The following is a 5,740-nucleotide window of genomic DNA, read 5'->3' as shown; positions in this document are numbered from 1 at the left end:
CTCACAGTTGAAGTGTACCTCTACATGCTTTGTAAGTAGGAAAACCTGTAAAATCGTCAGTGTATCAAATACTTGTTCTCCCCACTGTATATATATATACACTGATATATATATGAGTGGACAAATCATTAGGAACAGCTTAGTACAATATAGTTGCACCCCCCTTCGCCCTCAGAACAGCCTCAATTCGTTGGGGCATGGATTCTTCAAGGTGTCGAAAGCGTTCCAAAGGGATGCTGGCCCATGTCGACTCCAATGCTTCCCACGGTTGTGTGATGTTGGCTGGATGTCCTTTGGGTGGTGGGCCATGCTTGATAAACACGGGAAACTGTTGAGCGTTAAAAACCCACTAGCGTTGCAGTTCTTGACTCACTTTTTCCAGTTGCTTGGATACAATACACATAAAGCTATGATCATTTGCTCATTGAACTAAAATCACCTGTTCAAAATGACACAACTTAACATCAAAGTATTACCATTTCAAAATGCAATTCACACATTACATCTGAGATGACTGTCTATTCATTTCATTACAATGATCTAACTATCAATTGATACAACTGCTCAAAATGATGAGTAACTGTTGCATTACTCTTAATGCATAGTTTTATGGAAACTGACAAACAATATTCCATGTTTAGATCATGAAAGTTTCAGGATAACGAGATCCATTGACACCAATTACCGTGGAATATGAACCAATTGGACTACATTATCTATGGATGTAATATTTCATCATCATTCTTTATCACACACGGTTTCTATGGTCCCATGTACCACTTTTCCAGACCATGTTTTCAGATTTGACATTACTGTATTAGGTACACCTATCTAGTACTGGGTAGGACCCTCTTTTGCCTCCACAACAGCCTGAATTATTGACGGTGTTGTACGTTAAGAGATGCCCTTCTGCACACCACTGTTTTAAACAGCTGTTATTTGAGCATTTGTGGCCTTTCTGTCAGCTTGAATGAGTCTGGACATTCTCCTCTGACTTCTCTCATTAACAAGGTGTTTTTGCCCACAGAACTGCCGCTCACGGAATGTGTTTTGTTCATCGCACCATTCTCTGTAAACTCTAGAGACTGTAGTGCGTAAAAATCCCAGGAAAGCAGCTTTTTCTGAGATGCTGGAATTACCATGTGTGGCATCAACAATCATACCACGGTCAAAGTTGCTTAGATTACGCATCTTGTCCGTTCTAATGTTTGGTCGAACAACATCTAAAGCTCTCTACTCTATATACTCTATATATTGAGTTGCAGGCAGCCACATGATTCACTGTTTGAATGTAACCTTCCTTGATGGGCTAAATTAGGCCTGTAGAGCTGATGGCATGACCTATGTCATTGTGTGGGATAATGTCAGGTTCCACCATGCTCAAATGGTGCAAGCATGGTTTCAGGCTCATCCACAATTTACCACCCCGTACTTACCCCCATACTCTCCTTTCCTTAACCAGATTGAGGAATTTTTCTCCACATGGAGGTAGAAAGCATATGATAGGCGCCCTCACGAACAAGCCACCCTTCTCCAGGCCATGGATGACGCATGCAATGACATCACGGCAGACCAGTGTCAGGCCAGGATTCGCCATGCCCGAAGATTCTTCCCAAGATGTTTGGCTAATGAAAACATCCATTGTGATTTGGATGAGAACCTGTGGCCAAATCCACTAGACAGGGTTGATGGAAATATAGAAGTACAGTAATCAATCTTTTGTTTAGCTTTTTACAGTGAGCCAGGTGAGGAACACTGCAGTTCACCTTTAACTGGTTTTTCTTTTTTTTTATAACTAATTGTTTTTTCGTTGATTCAAAGAAACCTATGTTGTGATTTTATTGTATTTCATCAATACATTTCATATTTTGTTCAATGATTCCACTGTGTCTGTAGTATTCTCTCTACTAGTCCTTTTACAGTGATGTATTTACGTGTAGTACCATAATGAAACATGTATCACATATTTTCTCCTACAATATTTAATGATTGTACGAACAACTACACAGTGAAACTATCGGTATCTTGTGTGTGGGTGATCTAAATGAATGTTCCGATGGTATTTCATGATAAATGAGTTATTTGAACCAATGATTCTGCAAGTGCAAGGTTTCTTTAAAGATATGAATGCACAATGCAATGTTTTGAACGTTGGACAGCCTGTGTTACAAGTGATGACCATTTTGAGTTTTGTGTCTGGAGTTTTGAAAAATGACCACAAGGTTCTGAAATTAGTGCCAAAGTGATTGTAAAAAACTGTAACAGGGGACATCAATGAGGGATCATATCTATCAACTGGATTCACCTGGTCAGTCTATGTCATGGAAAAAGCAGGTGTTCCTAATGTTTTTTTAACTCAGTGTATATACGAGATAAGAGGTTGCTACAGCCTTTCTTATCAACAATGGGAAACTAAATGACACAATTAAAATAGTGTGTGTGCCTGCATGTGTGCATGTTTCTGTGTGTGTGTGTGTGTGTGTGTGTGTGTGTGTGTGTGTGTGTGTCTGTGTGTGCGCGCATGTTTCTGCATACCACATTGAGGACTCAGTTATACACAGAGTGATAAAGACAGGCGTCAATATGTCTCCTAACTCCCACCTCTCCAACATCATGTGTCTGCTTGACACAAGCAGATATATTGATCTAGCCTCGATTCCCAGTGAACTGGCCCACGTCGTTCCACTACACTGCCATGGCGACAGTGACCAATTGAATACTGAAATGTAGAGGCTAAGGAACGTTCAATATTGCTGGAAGGAGGGGAGGTGGAGAGATCTGGGTCGTTTTAACTGTTGACTCGGAGAGTCTTCTTGGCTGGCTGTTGTTGCAATATCACCTTCCTTCTCTCCGTCTTACAGAGATAAACGCCACAGCAACTTCATCACCACCATCCTGAACATGTTGATACCACAGTCTTTCGACGTTGTTTTCACAGTAACTTATCACTTCGTAGACACTTATCTAAACCAACATTTCTAGTTTTGGGATATTTTATAGTTTTTTTATATTTCATTATTTATATTTTACCACAGGTGAACAGCACAACGGGAGAGGATCAGGTCATTGATAGACTCGCGGGGGAGAGTGTTCTTACTATTTACCTTCTCTCCATGCAACAGAAGCACTGGATGGGACACAACATCACTGCCATCGCAATCAGTCTGACCATGTACTGCTACGATGTTCATATCAGGACAACTTAATCTATTGGTTGTATCTTTGAGGCTATCTCTTAATATAGACGTATAAAGGGATGAACAGTACAACAACACCAGTCTAGCCATGTACTGGAGATAGTGAATCTTTAGTCTTCAGAGTAAAGGATCACTTGAACTTCCACCTAAGAGTAATAGAACTAAGACTCTTTTCCAATTATGTAAGATTTAATTTAATAGCCCAGGTGATTATTTGCTTAAATCACTGGACATACAGTTTTATTTAACTAGGCAACTAAGTTAAGAAAAAAAATCGTATTTTCAATGACAGCCTAGGAACAGTGGGTTAACTGCCTTGTTCAGGGGCAGAACAACAGATTTGTACCTTATCAGCTCGGGGATTCGATCTTACAACTTTTCAGTTTCTACTCCAATGCTCTAACCATTAGGCTACCTGCCGCCACAGGACATACAGTAACAGGCGCTTATTGGAGACAGGCTTCTATTTGAGCCAGGCTTCTATTTGAGCCAGGCTTCTATTTGAGCCAGGCGTCTATTTCCTTAATGCACACAGCTTTTGCTCGTTTGCGTAGTTTATTGTTCAATTCCAGCATTTTAATCAATTTCTTCATATCCTGTGCTGTTGTCACGTCCTGACCAGTAAAGGGGTTATTTGTTATTGTAGTTTGGTCAGGGCGTGGCAGGGGGTGTTTGTTTTGTGTGTTTCGGGTTTTTGGGTTTTGTTCTATGTTATTCTATTTCTATGTGTTTATCTAGTTTTTCTATTTCTATGTTGGGATTTTGGAACGACCTCCAATTAGAGGTATCTGGTTGTCGTTGCCTCTAATTGGAGGCCATATTTAAGTGGGTTAGTTTTCTCTTGTGTTTGTGGGTGGTTGATTCCTGTTACCACACGACAAGCGGTACCGAAGCACCAAGTCTATGTCCCCCCCCCCCCCCCATTTTTTTACACCGCTGCTACTCTCTGATGTTATCATCTATGCATAGTCACTTTAATAACTCTACCTACATGTACATATTACCAAAACTAACTGGTGCCCCCACACATTGACTCTATACCGGTACCCCCCCCCCCGTATATAGTCTTGTTATTGTTATTTTACTGCTGCTCTTTAATTACTTGTTACTTTCATTTCTTGTTCTTATCCATATTTTTTTTAACTGCGTTGTAGCTCGTAACTAAGCATTTCACTGTAAGGTCTACACCTGTTGTAGTCGGCGCATGTGACTTATACAATTTGATTTGATTTGATTACAGCCACTAGCTCCTGTAAAGACATTGATGTTGGGCCATTCAGCTACTGGCGAATAAAAAAGACAACATCATCTGTCCTATCCTGAAGACATTGACATGACGTTACATGGTAGATCACCCCAGTACAGTATAGTTCCCCCAGGGGATCTGTGTGAGTCCAAGGCACTGAGATAGATATCAAAGAGACTGCAGTTATCCCCTGATCTCTCCTGCAGCTTTCCAGAGGAGGGTCGAGACCAGCTACATGCTGTGACGAGTGACTGCAGTGACAGCTCAGACAGAGGAAGGTTCTGTCTCTACCTTAAAATGTGTCCTTTCCTCATCTCTCTTACCTGAAAGAACTGACCAGGACCGATGTGCTTCCACCATATTATTTTCACCTGTCAATGTCAAGTATTTTCAAATCAGTGCAGGAGAGGAGAGGAGGGCGGAGACCAGTTGAAAGTAGCAGTAGCAGCTGCATGCTGTGAAGCTTGACTGCAGTTACAGCTCCCACATGGTGTTTCAGCTCTAATACACTACAGTCTTTTACAGTGACAGCACATACAAAGACAGGCTCTACCATAAGCCATCTGTGGACTGGTCACTCCACGACAGGTAAGCAAGTCTAGACTAGCTCCTATATGGGGAGGTCGGCCAACAGACCACCAGCAAGTTCATCTATCCGATTTTGTTTCAGTGTATTTCACTTTAGCTCATTAGAGAAGCAAAGTGTTAAGAGAAGTGTTAAGCTTTTACTGCAGTGGGCTAAATCAGGGTCAGACGGAGTGTTTCTGGGTAGTCTTAATCAAATCTACTTTGAACCAAAAGTATACACCTCACACACATGGTTACACTTGTACCATTTCAGATAAATCATTGAAATGTATTCAATTTTGATTGAATCCCAATATTACACTTTATATACATCACAGAAGACTGAAATATAACAAAACTGTTTGACAAAGAAACACCGGATTTTCAGCGTTTTATTTTTTATTTATGTTAATTAATTATGAAATTATTAGAAACATTAATAATATTCCACCCATGAAGCCACTAGGTCATTTGACTGCAGGAAATGGCTACAGAGTTCGAAAGAGACTACACATTAGAGCCAATGATTAAAGCTGGAGTGACTGGAGTCCCTACTAAATACTCTGTACAGATGTAGGATCTTAATTTGGTCAACCTGTTGCATGAGAACTTTCCTGCAATGCAGGATTATTTTTTTTTACTTTTGAGGTTTAAAAAAGCTTCTAAAATTTGAAAATTCCACAAAAATGTCAGACTTGATTTTCCCTTATGAACAATGTATCAACCCCTA

The sequence above is a fragment of the Salmo salar genome, chromosome 22 (assembly GCF_965601325.2).
Source record: "Salmo salar chromosome 22, fSalSal1, whole genome shotgun sequence".
Classification (NCBI taxonomy): domain Eukaryota; kingdom Metazoa; phylum Chordata; class Actinopteri; order Salmoniformes; family Salmonidae; genus Salmo; species Salmo salar.
This window is presented reverse-complemented; position numbering follows the sequence as displayed.